Here is a 19158-nt window from a genome sequence, read left to right on the forward strand (position 1 = left end):
CGAAACAAATACATTCTACATTACGGTTTTAATTTTGTCAAGTAAAACATTATCTTATTTAAAAGACTAACATTAAATGGAATTAAATACATGACCAGTGCTTGAGCATCACTTGGGGTCTGTTGGTAGCTCTGACCGCCTGATTTTAGTCAAAAAGGTGGAGGTTGTACAAAATTTGGTGGAGGTGGCCACCTTGAAATCCTCTATGCAGGAAAAACCTTGTATAATAACAAAACAATTAAGTTTCCACAAGTGTTAAAATACCTAAAGATGCGTAAAATTCAAGCTGAAAAAAAAAGTTGATACTATTTCTTTCATGATTTGTCAAGATTAATGGGAAAACTGCAAAAGGCATTTTCCACAACAGACTATTAAACATTCAGAATGTAAATACTAACTGTATTTCATTGCCTTGTGTTGTATCGTGGGCAATAAAGCTGAATCTAATCTAATCACCTTGAATAAACACCTATAAACTATTGCTTGATTTTTTATTTTTTTTTATGCAACTTGACCATAAAATGCATGTCGCAAGTCTGCAATGGAAACTCTGAAAGAACGGTGTGATGGGAAATAGGGAGGGTTTTGTTTAGTGAGGCTTAAGCCAGGAACACTGACATATGTGAGGGCTAAAGGAAACAGAGCACTTCTAGACAATGAGCTGTTTCTGTCTGCCACTGCGTGTGTGTGTATGAGTGCATGTGTGTGTGTGTGTGTGTGTGTGTGTGTGTGTGTGTGTGTTAGAGCTCTGCTTGCACACCTGCCGCCCCACTGTCTGACAGTCACCTCCACCCGCACACACACACACACACACACACACACACACACACACACACACACACGCGCACGCACGCACGCACGCACGCACACACATACACACAAAGGTAGACAGATGGGCTGCTGAGAGAGAGAGAGAGAGAGAGAGAGAGAGAGAGAGAGAGAGAGAGAGAGCAGACGTGTTTGTTGTTTCCTCTGGCCTTGGGCATTGCGCTGTGAACACAGACTGTGGAACAAAACCAAACATGAATTTGTCCAGTTTATCACACAGACGCTTCATGTGAAGCTTCATAGCAGCTCCCGATGAAAGAGCGCTGAACAAAAGCCACAGCCTTTTTACCTTAAAGCCAACAAACAACACAGGGCATGCTAATCACACACAACCAGCAACATACAGGAGGAAATCCATAATAAAAAACATTCACAGGGTGTTCTGCTCAACAGAACTGCATTCATAGATAAATGTCACATGGTTATTCTGAAATGACTCTAATATGATGATTTGCTGCTCAAGATACAAGTGTCATTAATATAAATGCTGAGCTACTGAAATAGTTTTTTTTTTTTTACTTTAAATAAATGAAGTGTTAATCGAAAAACTAGCTTGGTGCAAATATAGTGTCCAAAAAAAAAAAAAAAAATCTTGGTTACATTTGAACCTGAAAAAGAAATTAAATGAAATAATTCTAATAATAATAAACAATTTATACAAGCAATAAAAATACATGTTCAATAGATTCCCACTGATACTAATACAACACTGTAATATGTCAGATATTTGTATCGCAAAAAATAAAACTTTATTATTATTAATAATAGAAATAAAAATTATTGAAAAAATAATACAAATAAGAATAATAATAATAAATTATGAGCTTTACTATATTTTTATAATAAAAATAATAATAATAACAACAACAACAGCAACAATATTCATATTAATAATAATAATAGAAATAATAACAATAACAACAATAATAATACTAACAATAACTCAGAAATGCCAACTAACCCAGCCGGGATTCGAACCAGCGATCTTCATGCTGTGAGGCGACACATTAAGTAACCATTAAGTCACTGTGTCACCCAATAGCATTTATTCATCGCAGAAAAAGGTTGTATACAAAGTTTTATACAATGTTAATGTTATTTTATTTTTTATTTTTATTATTTAAATTTCTGTATTTGTGTTCAAATATTTAGCCTTCGTCAGCAGAGGAGATTTCCAAACAAACAAACAAAAGACAACTTCGAAACTAATATCGTGTATGCACTTGAGTGCCCATACACCATCATATATGAAAGACGGCAGTCTCTAACTACATACATGTGCAGTATTGCAACAACTGCAGCACATGTGTGAACTGAATGAGAAAGAGTGATGTTTCTGATGCGAATAAGCTCATCTCTTTCATTTTCTCACCGCACACTGCCGCCACACTAATTTACTTAGAGGATAATTACTCTGCCATCACCTGCCTTTATCCACTCTAATTGCATTCTGTAATCACGACACGACCATACGAGACACTAAATTTGGCATTCGCACATTAAAAATCCAAAGCATAAACGCATTAGAAATGAATTTCAGGTAATCACCATAACCTTGGCGCTGCTTCTCTTTTTCCCCATGCGACTTTTTAAATTATTCATCAAAACTCTTTTGTTTATCGGTTTCTTCTTGATTTAATTTAGTTTTAAGTGCTACTGACCCCTCTTATGTGGGATGGAGAACAGGTTTGGCAAATTGGAAAGAGTTAACAGTTATATTCTCTACCTGACATTGTACTGTAAAAAGTTACATGATCAAAACAATGTGTGATCAATGTGTTGTTACTTTAACTTATTTTACAAAAGTGAATCAGTTTTTAACTTAGTTTAAGTTATGCTTTAGCTTGATGTTTTGAGTCAGTTTAAATGATTTAAGTTGAAGATGTGTGCAAACTTAGTTTGATTCAACTTTAAACATTTAATTCAGCAACAAATTTTTACACTGCGCAGAATGAACATAATAAAATAAATAAAACATTATAAAAGTAAATAACATAAAGCATAGTGATTACAATACTTTCAGTTTATTGATCGCATTAAAAACCAAATATTTATATTGCATTATATGTTGCATTACAAATAAGCAAATGAGGAATTATTTCATTAAATATGCACAAATCTGCACATTTCTATAGCAAAAATTTGAATATTAAACTAAGGGTTAAAATTGGTTTAATTTTATGTTTTCTTACCGAGGAAATATGGAGAATTTCTTTTTATCACTCCATAATTCTGAAAATGCTGCATACAACCAAAAACAATATACAACCCCAAACCATTAAAAGTTGGGAGAGTATAGAAAATGCACATAAAAAAGAAAGTAGTGATTTGCAAATTTATTTTGACTTGTATTTTGTTGCAGACAAATATATGTTTGTAAATATCATTTGTAAATATAAATACTTTCCTGTCATTCATTCCTGCATCACATTCCCAAAAAAAGGTTAGGACAGGAGCAGTTTAGGGCTGGTAATCATATAAATTGGTTAAATTAAGTGATTTTAAACAGGTGATGTGAGTAACAGCTGTATTATGATTTGGTACCGAAGCAGCATCAAAGAAAGGTCTAGTCCTTTAGGAGCAAAGATGGACTGAAGACTAAGGCCTCGTTTACACTAGTGTGTTTTAGTTTTAAAATGGCGTTTTATATCAAAAACGACCCGCGTCCACACTAGCGTTTTACCTAGCGTCTCGGAACATATCTCCATCCACACTACGCCACCAAAAACGTATATCTAGTGACCATTCAAGCACTCTGGGCATGCGCGTCCTAGTATAAACAGGAAGCATGTGTCTCGCATTTGGCATTTGGTTATTGGTTACTGTTAGTCAACAAACACCGGTTGAACATTAAGCGCGATGGCAAAGAAAGCAAGAGAGGTATTTTTGTGGACAGACGACGAGGACGAGTTGTTACTAAAAGTAACAAATGAATAACTGCACAATGGCGTCTAAAACAGACAATAGTGCAAACAACGCTCCCATTTCTGTGCCCATGTTGTTGTTTACAGTACAGTCTTCCGGTAACGTTAAAGCCATGTGTTATAGTCATGTGATAGAGTCTTGACGAATAAGGGAAGGATACGCAATGACACAAAAGCCCCAATCAGGTAGCGAATCTCAGCAGTCCCGCCTCCGTTTTCAGATTTTTCTGTTTTTCCTCATCCAAACTAACACGGAGCAGCAGTGTTTCAGAATGAAAACGGCCTCTCTAGCATTTTTAAAACGCTTCATTTTCGGCGCTCGAGAACTCCAACGTAGTGTGGACGGATGGTGTAACCGTAGCAAAACTTATGCGTTTTAAAACGAAAACGCATTAGTTTAAAAGGGGCCTAAGTTTGCCAACAAACACGTGAGAAAATTATTGAAATGTTTAAAAATCATGTTCCTCAAAGAAAGCTAGGAAGACATTAGAATATTTTACATTAAACAGTGCATAACATGAATAAAGGAATCCTGAGGAATTTCAGTGTTAAAAGGACAATAGTGCTAGCCTAACTGAACTACCATAATCGCCGATTCCTCAGGCAACACTGCATCAAGAATCATCATTCTAGAAGCGATATCACCACAAGGCTTCAGGACTACTTTGGCAAACCTTTGTCAAGTATCACAATACATAGTTACATCCACAAAACTGTACTGTGCCAAAAGGAAGCCCTATGTTAACAGTGTTCAGAAGAGCCATCGACGTCAGTGGGCTCGGAAGCATCTGGGATAAGCCATCACACAGTTGAATCATGTACTGTGGTGTGATCAGTATTTCAGGTATTTTTTGGAAGAAATGCATGCCGTGTGCTCCTGACCAAAGAAGAAAAGGATCACCCAGACTGTTACCAGCAACAACTCTAAAGGACGCCATTGCAAAACCAAATTCTGCACACATTGCAACTTCCAGGTTGCAGAGGCAGAGGATACAGTTACTTGACTGGCCTGCCTGCAGTCCCAACCTGCCTCCAATAGAGAATGTGTGGCACATTTTAAAGCTCAAAATGAGACAATGAAGACCTTGTGCTGTTGCCCACCCTAAGACAGGAAGACAAAAATTAATAAAGTGCAACAAAAGAAACACTTAAAAGTGCATCTTGGATGTTTTCTTTCCTTTAGACTAAATAAATACTAACTACAATCTCCAAACTGAGAAGTGCTTGAAAATACACTTAATGTCTTAATGAATAAGGTTTTAATTGCAGAATGATCTCTGTGCTCGTGTGGAGAGGATAAACGTGGCTATTGTACACGGCTGTGATGTCTAAATGCCACAGCATTGCTGCTTAGCTTCTCTCTGACACGCGCATAATTAGTTTTCTGAGCCACGGTCGGATTGGGGGCACTTCTCTCAACATGGCAGTGCCATCTGTCGAGATGCCAGCCTCCTATACCTCTATTCCCCAGCTCTGGCTTCGTGGAGGAAGAGGTATGACATTTTGCACAAATACTGTAGCACCCCATTAACTTTTTTTTAAGAATTAGAACCATAAATTCTTTGTAATTTATTTTTATTTTATTTTAATTTATCATTTTTTTAATATTTTACTTTATTTCATTTAATTTTATTTTGCTTTGTTTATTTTTTTTCATTAAATTTTATTTTATTTTGCTCTGTTTTTTATTTTATTTTAATTGTATTTTATTACTTTTTATTTTGCTTTGTTTTATTTATTTTAATTGAATTTTATTTTATTTAGCTTTATTTTAATTGTATTTTATTTATTTTTATTTTATTTTATTTTGCTTTGTGTTTAATTTAATTTTATTTTATTTTATTTTTGTGGTGAACCATTATGCAAAGTAGATTAACATTGTTGCTTAAATTGTTATAGGGTTATGTTTTTAATTATTATTAATAAATATGAATTTTATTTTTGAACTCTATGGTTGTGTTTGAAGTACTGTAATGTCTTTTGATTTTTGCTGATCCATTTTATCAGAATTTTTATTTACTGACTATTTAAATCTAATCAGATATTTAAGCTAATTGTTGCTAATTATTACATTTTAAATTCTCAAAATTATAATAACCTGTAATTCTGTTTATTTGCTTATTTTATTTAATTAGCTTATTTCAGTTATTTTAATCAATTTATTGGTTTATTTTAATTCTTTTAAAGAAATCACAAACCAGGATTAGAATGGATTTAAAGAAAAGAAATATTAAGAAACATTATTATATTACATTACATTATATAATATATATAATATTACATTACATTATTATATTATATATATAATATTACCTATATATATATATATATAATATAATATATATATTACATATATAATATTACATTACATTATTATATTATATTATATTATATTGTATTGTATTGTATTGTAATATATTATATTATATTGTATTGTATTGTATTGTATTGTATTGTAATATATTATATTATATTATATTATATTATATTATATTATATTGTATTGTATTGTATTGTATTGTATTATATTATAATATATTATATTATATTAAATGTACAGTAGTGTGATTCAGCAATAAAATGAAAGAAATACAAAAATAAAAACATCTAATTAAATACAAGCTGAGATACCGGAATCCAACAGTAATTGCGACTGTAAAATAAGGCCATTAACTTCATCCATTTTTTTGTTTGTTTTTGAAACTTAATTGCACAAACCCATTTTGCGAATGCATGAGCTATCAAAGAGTTTATGACTCATCTAAGAGACACAAATGATGCTGTCAAAACTTATTTGCGTGTAGCGTGACAAACATTTTAATCTTATGCCAGATTATGCGAAACATGACACTGACTATGATGTTTTAGACGGTTATGTAATGCGTGCTGTGAAGCGCCAGAGTCACGGAGAGCTGGTCTGCCAGTGCGGCTCGCAAAGATGATGAAATGTAATTAAACAGGGCAGGATTTCACTGCCTCCGAAATGCCACACATCATATGGGCAAGTTGGTGTGAAAAGCTTGTTACATGTTTGGTGAGTCATGCATAGATGTCTTACACTGTTATCTGGTATATACAGCTACGGGGGAAAGAGACCACTAGGAAAATCTCTGGATTTGTGACTTATAGGTAGGGTCAGACAAAATCTGCTGACTTTTTTTTTTTTTTGCCATTTCCGCACAAATTTTTGTAAAAGATCTGTGGATTTATGCAGAATTATTTTAGAAGTATCATAACAAAAAATGAAATAAAATATTAAATGAAAAAGTAATACCTTTTTTAACTTTTATTTAATGTTTACAATTTTCCCAAAGATGGGTTGAGGCTGGAAGGGCATCCGCTGCGTAAAAACTTGCTGGTTAAGTTGGCGGTTCATTCTGCTGTGGCGACCCCGGATTAATAAAGGGACTAAGCCGACAAGAAAATGAATGAATGAATAATGCTTACAATGCAAATCCAATTAGATTCAATTAGTTGGTAAACAAAGCAAGTCTCATATATAACATATCTACTAAAAGGCAGAAAATATTATCCACACAAACTGTATTGTAAATCAATCCAATGAACATTTTCATATTAGTCAATAATGTTATTGAAATTATTTAAAAACTGAATAAATATAAATTTGCACACATTTGCACGAGTAAATAAATAGACACGATGGGCTTAAAATCTGCATATTTCTGCGCACGCAGATTCTGTGTGGGCCTACTTATAGGTTTGTGTCTCAGTAAAATGTCATTTTGGAGACTGAAGACATTTAATAAAAATTCAAGTGGAAATGTCATTTAGATCATGAAATATCAGTTGGTTGAAGAAAAAAAGATGTCATGCATATCATCATCAAATTTCTAGTCAATTTGTTTCTATACTAATAAATAGAAATTTAGCTTTTTTTTTTTTTACTTTGTCATACGAGGATATATGCGTGTATATGAAACCTATACAGTATATATGCACATATATGATAATATATACGCTGCATATGCATATTAGAGATGCTCAATTCGGTTCATTTTGCTTACTGCCAATTATTAATACATTGTTTTTTATTGACGTGTCTATTTTGTGTCTAACACATTAAATATTGCATTGTAAAATACTGATTTATTTTAACATGCGAACATATTTCAGGAGGCTATCACCATCAGCGCTGGTTTGGCATCAACTCGTCTGTATCAAACAGCAATATTCTTCCTCCATTTTGCTTCTTTGGCAAGTATGTCTGTAGGCACGTGTGGTTACACGTTACCGTCCCACGTTAACAAATATGTGTTGCAGTTGCACAGTAAGGGGCCAATCACAGCAAACGCGATTTTCCGTTCCAAAAACACGAGGCGCACCTCACCGCCTTTTTATTGACAAGGAAAAAAAGAAGTGCGGTGCTCTTTTTTATGTCACCTAACGCAAAAAAGAGCATTCGATCGGCCCCTTATGCAGCCAAACTGATACCATTAATCGGTCACAAATGCATCCTTTCAGTTAACAGTTAATTGATTATTTTAAGCATCCCTAATGCGTATATATGCCACATAAAGGCAGAATTGAAGTGCATATACAGGCCATATTGGTCTCCTGTATTGCTTCTTTATATCCACATACTGTATAAACCCTGTGTGTACATATAAGATATGTCTCCTATATAGCTCATATCTCACTTTGGCAACTGTCATACATGATGCCTAGCTCATATTTTCTGTTATTAAGGCAACAACTAAGAACCTAAAAAATGCAAAACACGTATAGTGCGAACACTTGAAATTGGTATCACTTGTAAGTGGCATGTTATGGAATTCAACATGTGACTCTGAAGACTAATGAAGCTGAAAATTCATCTTTAAAATCAGTAGAATAAATTATTCAGTTAAATTATAAACTACTCTTGAACAGTTACTTTATTGTGCAATAACATTTCACAATTAGACAATTTGTACTGTATTTTTGATTAAATAAATGCAGCCTTGGTGAGCAGAAGAAGCTTATTTCTTCAAATTTTAAATCCTACTGACCCCAAACTGCTCTTATGTTGCATGGGTATATTTTTGCCAATAGCCAAAAATGCATTGTATCTGTGAAAATGAATTACTTTCATACCAAAAAACACTAGAATATTTTGTAAATATTACATTCAATGAAGATACTTTGTCATTTTCAGATCTTAAATATTTCTTATCTCAATTTTCAATTGTAATGTGCACTTCTAAAGACTTTATTAAGACAATTTAAATGATTTTCTCAGTACTCTGAAAAATGTGTACACTGAAACTACTGCTTATTATTCAAAGTAGTTTTTATATAAGGTTAAGTGAAAATTATGGTTTCTGATTATAACTTAATTCATTCAGTTTGCTTTAAATAAAAAAAAACTATGCCCTATGTAAACTTAAAAAACATTCACTTTTCCCCAAAGTAATATTTTCAAGTCATGTGACCCACCTGATCTGACGAGAAAACATAAGTATTTTACGTTTTGTCAGTTTAGTGGCTAATTTGTATGAATTTGTAGGAAGTCAGTCATATGAAGATGTACAATTTTAAAAAGGAGTCATGACACCCCACCCCTAAACCCAACCATCATTGGGTGATGAGAAAACCGTACTAAACTCTACAAATTAGTATGCACAAATTCTCACGAATAAGCCACTTAATCAAAAAGATACAAATTGCTGTGAGATTGTGTTGTGTAACCACATAAAAAATGGTACTGTTTAAGTGTTTCCAAGTTCTGTATTTCTACCATCTTGCGTGACATGTATAGCCATTCCGAAAGCGTCAGCAAAGTTTACTTTATTATTGAAAATAAAACAACTAGCAACAGCATAGCCTAACGTTATAAGTATTTATTACAGTCTTGTCCAAAGTACAACTTTACTTGGATTTAGATTTTAAGTCAAACCAGAGTAATTCAATTAAAACATTGTCCATAAAAAGCTTATTTATTCAGCTTAATTTTTAAATGGTGCATTTGTATGAGTGGTATTGTTGTCCACAAACATTTTATTCTTTAAAATGAAATGTAATATTTGGTAGCACTTTATTTCGACGCTCCATTTGAATATTAGTAGACTGTCTGCTTAACATCTGTTGATACTACTCCTTCAACAGACATTTAACTGACAAGAAGAAACTTTGCAATTACATGTGAACTTACGCTAACCCTAAACCCAAAACCAACAATCTACTCATAATCTAATTAACATTAAGTTGGCAGATGCAATGTAACTTAAATTCAACAAATGGACCATCAAAATAAAGTGTGACCAAATATCTTTGCAAACTACTCTAGTACATGCACTGTGACTATGATCCAGATCACCAAACCATAGAAACATAAATGTATCTTATGCATCATTATCCAGGATGTGCCAGCGGTCACGCAGATGATGTCAGTGGCGGACACGAGGACATTCGCTGGCCTGCCATTGGCTCACTGGGGGGTTCATAATAATAAAACACAGAGCCCAATAATAATATATAGAGCAGCTCCCAGATGCTCAGGCTGTTTGGAAAGTAGAACGAGAGATGAGTGGCTATAACATTTACTCAGTCAGGCTGACCGCTCCTGGCAAGCATGTCCTAGCTATTACTATAGTGTAGCTAAGATAAACTATTGAGTTGTAAAAGGGATATTTTATATAAATTTGATTTGTTTCTGTCGTGCTATAATAATACGCTCAGTGACTCTACCAACCCAGAAAACAAGACAACCTATTAACTTTGTTTTGGTAAATATTTCTCTTTGAATATGCAGTTCAGACTTTCCTTCAATAGTAATGTAGTAAGGGGGTTTAATTATATATTACCATCTATGAACCTGCACGATTCCATCCCCATCACCACTACAGCAGCAACTACTCTCTGAGATTTACAATGTCTGCACCAGAAAACAATGGAAATAATGGATGAAACAATGAACAGAAGTCTCTGTAGACTACTAAAGTGTTATATTTATTTACTCATTTTCTTTTCGGCTTAGTCCCTTATTTATCAGGGGTCGCCTTATCCAGCTTATCTAGCATATGTTTTATGCAGCGGATGCTCTTCTAGCCGCAACCCATCACTGGAAAACACCCATACACACACATACACTATGGACAATTTAGCCTACCCAATTCACCTATACCACATGTCTTTGGACTGTGGGGGAAACCGGAGCACACGGAGGAAACCCCTGCTAACACGGCGAGAACATGCAAACTCCACACAGAAACTGAAGCGATGTTAAAGCGAAAATGTTTCCAAATATCCTTTCTGAATGAGCTTGTTAACATGCTAATGTGGCTAAAGCCAGCTGTAATGAAGTTTACAGCCACCTGGCCGTCGGGAAGCAGGAGGCGGAGAACCGACAAAACTTAAAAGGTATATATTGATAAAAGTGGCTGCAGCATTTCACAGAGACTGCCGTCAAACTGAAAGCAAATGTAAAACAATATGTCCGGGCTGGATCCTCTCTTGGCTTTCTCTGCGATCGTTCCTCCTCTTACAGTGGTGGGATTCGAGGCCAGTATGCTTCACAGGTGTTCCTCATAAGCAGCCGGCCTCGTTTCGTTCCCACGGCTCTAGGCCCCGCCCTCCTCGCCTCACTAGCATTTTCTCAGACTTTATTCACCGAGACCAGAGCTCTGTTGTAGGTTTAACCGGTGTTGTGAATTGAAGAAGAGATGAAACACAATTCTACATAGCCAATCAGAGAGCTCTCTTTTAGAGACAGCTGACACTGACTTAACATGTTAAATTATGTACTGTAAACTGCCTCTGACGTGAACCCAACAAGGGGTGACTTGCAGAACACCCTAAACTAGGGGTCTCATACTGCCGGGCCACGCCTCCTTCCTCCGGCCCGCAAACTGCATCAAAAATATTTGGACCCCTAAAATATATATTTTTGAATTACAATTATTCTTGTGCATTCGCATTAAGCGACATGATTTTAACCCAGTTTTGACACCTACTGGACATTTAAGGTAGTGCATTTTTTTATTCAGTTTAGGTTTACTTTCAGTTTCTCTCTGTGTATGTTATCGAGAGTAACACATGCAGATTATTTCTATGGCTTTGAAACGTTGAAACCTTGGAAACATGTCTGTAAGGGCTCTATTTTTACTAAACTCTATTTTTGTAAATTCCCACGAATCATTCGATTATTACAACACCTGTATTGTGCTGTTTTCTTCATGGCTTACATGTTATGATTTCTCTGTAAATTGTCTATGGATGTGGAGCAACGCTCGTCCATGAACAAATACATTTCAGAAGCTGTGTGATTTGCATTACCAGGTAACAGGTAATGCTTAAATTATAAGTGCCATGTCTGTTGTCCTAAGATGCGTCTATTACTTCAGGTGTGCACTTTCTTCTCATGCCTGAATGTTAAAACGGCTTCTGAGTTGTCAGTCATTTGTGACCACCCGCCCTAAATAAACTAGTCCGACAGATGCTCAGTGAAGCAATAGTATCTGGATGCAGCCTTTATGATGCAAGCTGAGATTGCATCACTCAGCGATGCAATGTCAGACTCAATGCACTCAATGGAGCGAGTGACGTCACTGTGATGGGCAGGGTTAGGGGTGGGGTTAGGTAAGCGCATTGAAAAGTATTGGATGCAGCCCAGATTGCACTGCACAGAGTCTGCGGCCAGACCCCTCTCCATTGATGTCCTGATGCTGCTGACCAATGGCAAATTGTCAATTTGGTGTGTTCTGGCATTTATGCAGAGTTCTTTAGGCTCACTACTCCCTTACAAATCACCCCAACATGTCCTTAACATTCATTTATTCATCTAATATTCATAAGGTAAAACACAAGGTGATTAAAGAGCAAAAAAAAGGAGAAAGGTAAGCTCTTTCCTGCCAATAAAGCAGACCTTCAGAATAAGCTTGCTCAAGCAGCACAGGGAATCATTTAAGTGTGCAGGAAGTATGAGAGTGGGACTTTGCAGACGCGTTTCTGAATGCATTTAGAAGAGAGTGATTGTGGAGTTATTTCAGAGGCGAGCTCTCACAGACCTGGTGTTTATACTTAATGACTGGCCACGACTCTAGTTCACTGACTCATTCACCGCATACATGCAACAAAAGCAAGACTACGCAAGTCATACGTGGGTACTGGAAAACGGACAAAAAATTCTTTCAAGACACACTGTGTTATAGAAAATGCACATTCTCCGGTGTAAAATGTAATCAAATATTCAAGGTTAGAGGATGTTAAGTGTCAAACTTTAAAAATATTAAATCTTTTGAGTTTAAAAATTATTTTAAATAAGCAATATGATGATCCCATATCTTTCAGTAAAATTACTTGTTTGTCTGGATTTTAGCATCAGGATTGTTGAATTTATTGTTTATTTTATAATGCAATGTTTATACACACACACACACACACACACACACACACACACACACACACACACACACACACACACACACACACACACACACACACACACACACACACACACACACACACATATATATATATACATACATATATATATATACATATATATACATACATATATATATACATACATATATATACATACATACATACATATATATATATATATATATATATATATATATATATATATATATATATATATATATATATATATATATACATACATCCATACATACATACATATATATATATATATACACACACACACACACACACACACACACACACACACACACACACACACACACACACACACACACACACACACACACACACACACACACACACACACGTTTCTCAAGTCAGGTGGTGAATTTGACCAGGGGTCATTTCCAGTTTCCAAAATGCATTACAAACTGCTTGAGAAACTGTTCTACTACAATAAGTGATGAAAGTAAATTATGTTCAAGAAGATGTACTTGTGTTTACTAACCATTTATTAAGTTATATACCGCAATCAAACTATTACTGCCATGTAGGATATTTCTTCATGTTTCCAACAAGATATTTTTTTATCGCGCTATAAGAGTCTCACGTTAACATTGATAACAGCCGACCACTAATATATATATAAATCTCAAAGGAAAGGATTAATAAAAAATTTATATATTTGTAGCCGGGTAGCAAGTAGACACAAAACAAGCAAAAAAAAAATTCTTAATTGGGGTTTTATCTGACTGCTGTTTGCTAAAAAAAATATTTCAGTGGTCGAAGGGAGCACAGAGAAATAAGGTATTTGAAGACAAATTGTAAAAAAAAATAAATAAATAAATAAAACAAAATAAATGAACCTGAATAATTCAGCAAAAATTACAGTTAACTTCAGGTTACAAAATCTGTCACAAAAAAAACTATCTAAAAAACTTTAGACATTATAGTGCCACAAAATCATTTAATTTTGCCCAACAAAAAATATGTATACAAAAATAGAGTAAAAAAATATTTTTTAAATCTATCCTGAAATACGGCAGTGATCAGAAATCACGATTATTGTCTGACACGAAGTCCACTACATCGTACGCAATCCACGTCGTCCCAAAACACCATTATTTCCACGATGATTACAGCCTACAACACACCGCTCACCACGATCTGCTCAGTCACGCACGCGCATCGTGAGATGAGAAGGGACATTTCTTAAAGGGGCTATGGCTAATTTTCAACATATTATAAGAACTGGATTTATCTCGCTGACAACATATTATATTATGTTATATTATATTATATTATATTATATTATATTATATTATATTATATTATATTATGTTACATTATATTATATTATATTATATTATATTATATTATATTATATTATATTATATTATATTATACAGTCATATAAACAATCTAAATAATAAAAATGTCATAAGTTAAAGTAAAGGAACTAACTTTCTCTGTCAGGCCAATGAAAAACATAATGACTGACCAATAATTTGGAAATTGGCAGGCACATTACAAATTTTCAGTCCTAAATAAGGAAATAAACAAACAGAAGACAGTCATTACGTCAGAAACAAAATAATAATAATAAACACTTTCAAGGAAGACAGTTTGCTGTTCAGAGAGCTCAGAAATCATGCTGAATGACACACACAAGGGCATACACGGGGCCTGATGTTCCCTCAAGCATAAAGATGAGGAATCACATTTAATTTAAATCATTCAGCAGAAAATCCAGTCTCCTCACTGGAAACAAATGCTGTCATGCTTTCCTCCCGGTGAGCAGCGCTGCACGATTTGAAAGCAAAATGCAACATTACTTGACCTCGAGCTTGACCTACTTATAATACACTGCAAGCGAACCAGGTTAATGCTGTGTGTCTGACAAAGAGAAGAGGAGGTACGGAGTCGTGTTCCAGTGAATGCCAGCCAACGTCACTCGATAGAAGGCTTATTAAAAACTGCACCACTGCTAAAATTAGATTAAAGAAATGCACTTCTCGAAAAATTAATATGAGGAAGGTCAAGGGACCGAGGTAGGAAAAAAGTTTGACAAACTCTGCAACCTCCGGTACAACAGAAACTACAACTTATCAGTTGTGGTGAAAGATTAACCATGATTATTGCACTGTATCATCAGTTCTCAGATCAGATAATTAAAGAGATAGTTCACCCAATGACCCTCAAATGTTTCCAAAGCTGTATGAGCTTTATTAGTTTTTCTGTTGAACACAAAAGAAGATGCTTTGAAGAATGTTGGAAACTATTGGAGCCAAATGGCAACTATCATCAAAATATATTCTTTTGTGTACCGCATAATAAAAAAACTCCAGCAGTTTTGGAACCAGTGAGTTAATGATGGCAGAAATTGAGTGAACTGTCCCTTTAATCTTTGTGTATGTTCAAATTAGCTGCCTTATTGGATTTTGGATGATTCGTTTGATCAAAAAGAACCGGCATAATTCTGTTTTGAATGTTTCTGCAGTCACGTAATGGCCGTGGGCCACTCATGATGTCACTGCTGATGTAATGCTCTGCAACCAATCAAGAGTCTCATACGCAATCGATGGCGTTTTCGAAGAGATAGTCGAGATTCTCATGCTGTGTGTACATAAGCACTCAGGCAAGCGGCAAAAGTCATTCCAGGACACATGCTGTTACAATTTGTGTATTTGTGGAAACACGGACACAAAACAGGATGCTTTTCAGGAAAACCTTACTAAAAAGTTCTCACAGTGATCCCAAAACGGACTTGAGTCATGCTTCAAAAATATGAATGGCATACATTACATAACAAAAAAAACCAAATGTTAAGCTATTTTAATGAAATTAAATGCAAACACACATAGACATAACTTATCACTTTAAAACCCAAAAGGTAAAGGTAACTCAAACCATGTGAGCAAACCGATTGCAACAAACCATTTAAGTTCAAAAACTAACCCTAATGAGTGCTGTGAACTTAATCCATTTGAGTAAACGAAGCAATTTGAGCACAGTAAAACCCAATAAATAAAGAGAACTCAAACCAACAGAGTACTGTAAAACCAAAACCAAACCCTTTGCAATTGGTTTCCTCAAAGGGTTTGAGTTACCTTAACTTATTGGGTTTTACAGTACTTTATTAGTTCGGATTCTCCATTTATTGGGTTTTACAGTGTATTTTGTATATCTTTTATTGTATTTTATTTTTCGTTAAGCAGCAATACAATAAAGCTGATGAAAGGATTTATTTTTAAATAGTTTTGGTAAGTATTCATTTGAATTATTTCTGTTTTGTAAATGTCAACACATTTATTACACTGTAAAACCCAAGTTAAGGTAACTCAAACCATATGAGGAAACCGATTGAAACAAACCATTAGTTCAAAAACTAATCCTAATGAGTGCTGTGAACTTAATCATTTGAGTAAATGAAGCAATTTAAGCACAGTAAAACCCAATAAATGAAGAGAACTTAAACCAATTGAGTACTGTAAAACCCAATATGTTAAGGCAACTCACACCGTTTGAGGAAACTAATTGCTGCAAACCATTTGAGTTAAAAAAAAAAGAGTACTGTGAACTTACTCCATTTAAGTTGAAGTAATGTGGTATTCAATTAACTCATTACCTTCAACACTGATTTCAAACTCTTTTCAAATGAGTAGAATGAACTTTCAGTCAATTTTCACTCATTTCACACTCATTTCATTTAATAAAGCTGACTTTTGGGTTTTACAGTGTAAAAAAATATTTACTAAAATTGTAAGCTAGCTGCCAAAGAAATGCCTCTTATTTTTATTAAATTAAAAAAATAAATAAGTAAATAAATAAATAAATAAAACTTTATAAATATTTCCAGAAATGTCAAAAACACAAAAAGGCTACAAAATATAAATAAGCTCATCGTACACAAATGGATAAAATGCAAACATGAAAGTTGCCAAGTAGATGTCATTGATACACTGCAATGAAAAACATTCATTCAATCAGTTTCTTTTCGTCTTAGTCCCTTTATTAATCTAGGGTTGCCAAAGAGGAATGAACCGCCAACTTATCCAACATATGTTTTACACAGCAGATGCCCTTCCAGCTGCAACCAATCACTGGGAAACATCCATACACACTCATTCACACAAAAACACTAGGGAAAGTTTAACCGACCCAATTCACCAATAGGAAACGTTTTTGGACTTTTTGGGGAAACCGGAACAACCGGTGGAAACCCACTCGAACACGAGGAGAACATGCAAACTAACCCAGCTGAGGCTCGAACCAGCGGCCTTCTTGATGTGAGACGATTGTGCTACTAACTGCGCCACCATGAGCAAATATATTATACATATAAATAATACAATAAATTATAACAATTGTCCAGTCATTATTTATTACATTTTTTTTCCTGATGTTAGTGTAACCCTAATGGCATTTATTATTGAATATCTGGCAACTACAGATATTAATTTCTTCTTCATTTTCTTTTTATTTTACAGCGAGTCAGTGCTTTAAACTACACTTGTAATTATTCTATTAGGACACCTGTATGAACTCGAGATTCCATAACAGCAATTTCCTTTTGTGATATTAACGCTGAGCCTTGTTAATCACACACTTTGCATCCTAGGCTAGACAATGCACTTGTTTCGCTCTAAAGAAAGAAAAAAAAAAGGCCCTTTTCGCTTCTCTTTCTCACCATTGGAGACAGAGGCGCGTGTTGTTCCTGTAGTGTGACCATCTGTGGACTCAGCGGCGTGGATTGTGCCTCTGACTCCAAACACACAGTTAGCGAAGCGAAGTGGACGGTGTGTTTGGCTCTCACAGGGACATCTCACACACCGGGGTGTCCAGGTGGACTCATCAGTCTCCTACTGTTATATAAGACAGACACAGAGACGGAGAGGAACAAGGTCGAAATGATGGATGGAGATCAGGAAAATGTGGGAGAAGCTAATGTCTTATAAACGAAGAAATATAAAAAATAGGCAACTGTATCAAAAGTGCTAATGTTCTGCTTACTGATGATGAGTGGACCACTTGGAAATAACAAAAATTCACTAGTACACATTCGCTAAAAAGGAATCAATTACTCACTGTTTTGTTGATCAGTGGTGGAAAGAGAACTGAAAAATCATACTCAAATAAAAGTACCAGTTACTCTACGTGCCTAAAAATGTACTGCAATTAGAGTAAAAGTATTAGTTGTAAATATCACTCAAAGTATGAGTAAAAAGTAGAGCTTTCTCAATAGAAGGTACTCAATAGTCGTGATTATTACGCTTCAAAAACCGGATGCGTTTACATGTAATTTGTGGATGTGTGTAAACGTAACATTCTGTAGTGCATTTATTTAATGCCCAGCAGTCACACAATGTCATAAGACGTTAATATTAGGTTTGAATTGAACAAAATCAATGTCTAGCCAGCGTCTAAGGACAATATTTATTTTTATGGCCAATAACGACGTCAAATTACGATGATACTTAGTGATTGTGTTACAATGAGACCAAAATCCAGCGTCGAGCCAACATCTAAAACCAACGTCATATTGATGTCAAATAATGACATTTATTTGTCAGATATGACAACCAAAATCCGACATTTGATAGACGTTATTTGGTTGATTTTATGTTGGACGTTAGACATTAACGTAGGCCTGGTGTTGGGTTCTGACATCAACCCGATTTTCATCTCCAAACAAAATGCAAATATCAAGGTCATTACGTGTGAAGATTTTGGACATCTTCTTGGACACTTTTAATGCTTCCAAATAGTTTGCTGCAATTACAAATCCCTTAAACCATGGGATAGTTCAGTATGATGAGATTTACCTTATATGTGCAATTTGATTGGACAGGAATCACAGGACTGATTTTTCTAATCCCCATAGACAGAAAAAAATAGGGACTGCAGGTTAAAGAAAAGTAGTGGAGTAAAAGTACCGATACAGCACTTGTACTCAAAATGTACTCAAAAGAAAGTAAAAGTACACGTTTTTAATGCTGCTTAGTAAATTACCATTTATAAG

General features: G+C 34.7%; 1 protein-coding gene across 4 annotated transcripts in view; it reads right to left on the reverse strand.

Annotated features, from left to right (window-relative positions):
• The window catches only part of atp2b1a (ATPase plasma membrane Ca2+ transporting 1a), a 239378-nt gene that overhangs the window by 171550 nt on the left and 48670 nt on the right, over positions 1–19158 (reverse strand). For 2 of the 4 annotated variants that reach the window (XM_087246195.1, XM_087246198.1), the window contains one exon: positions 17827–18001. The exons of the other annotated variants lie outside the window; for them this stretch is intronic. The gene's annotated coding sequence lies outside the window, so the exon portion shown is untranslated. The remainder of the gene's footprint in view (positions 1–17826; positions 18002–19158) is intronic. 4 annotated transcript variants of the gene reach the window in all.

The sequence above is a fragment of the Danio rerio genome, chromosome 4 (genome assembly GCF_052040795.2).
Source record: "Danio rerio strain M-AB ecotype USA chromosome 4, GRCz13ab, whole genome shotgun sequence".
NCBI classification, from domain to species: Eukaryota; Metazoa; Chordata; class Actinopteri; order Cypriniformes; family Danionidae; genus Danio; species Danio rerio.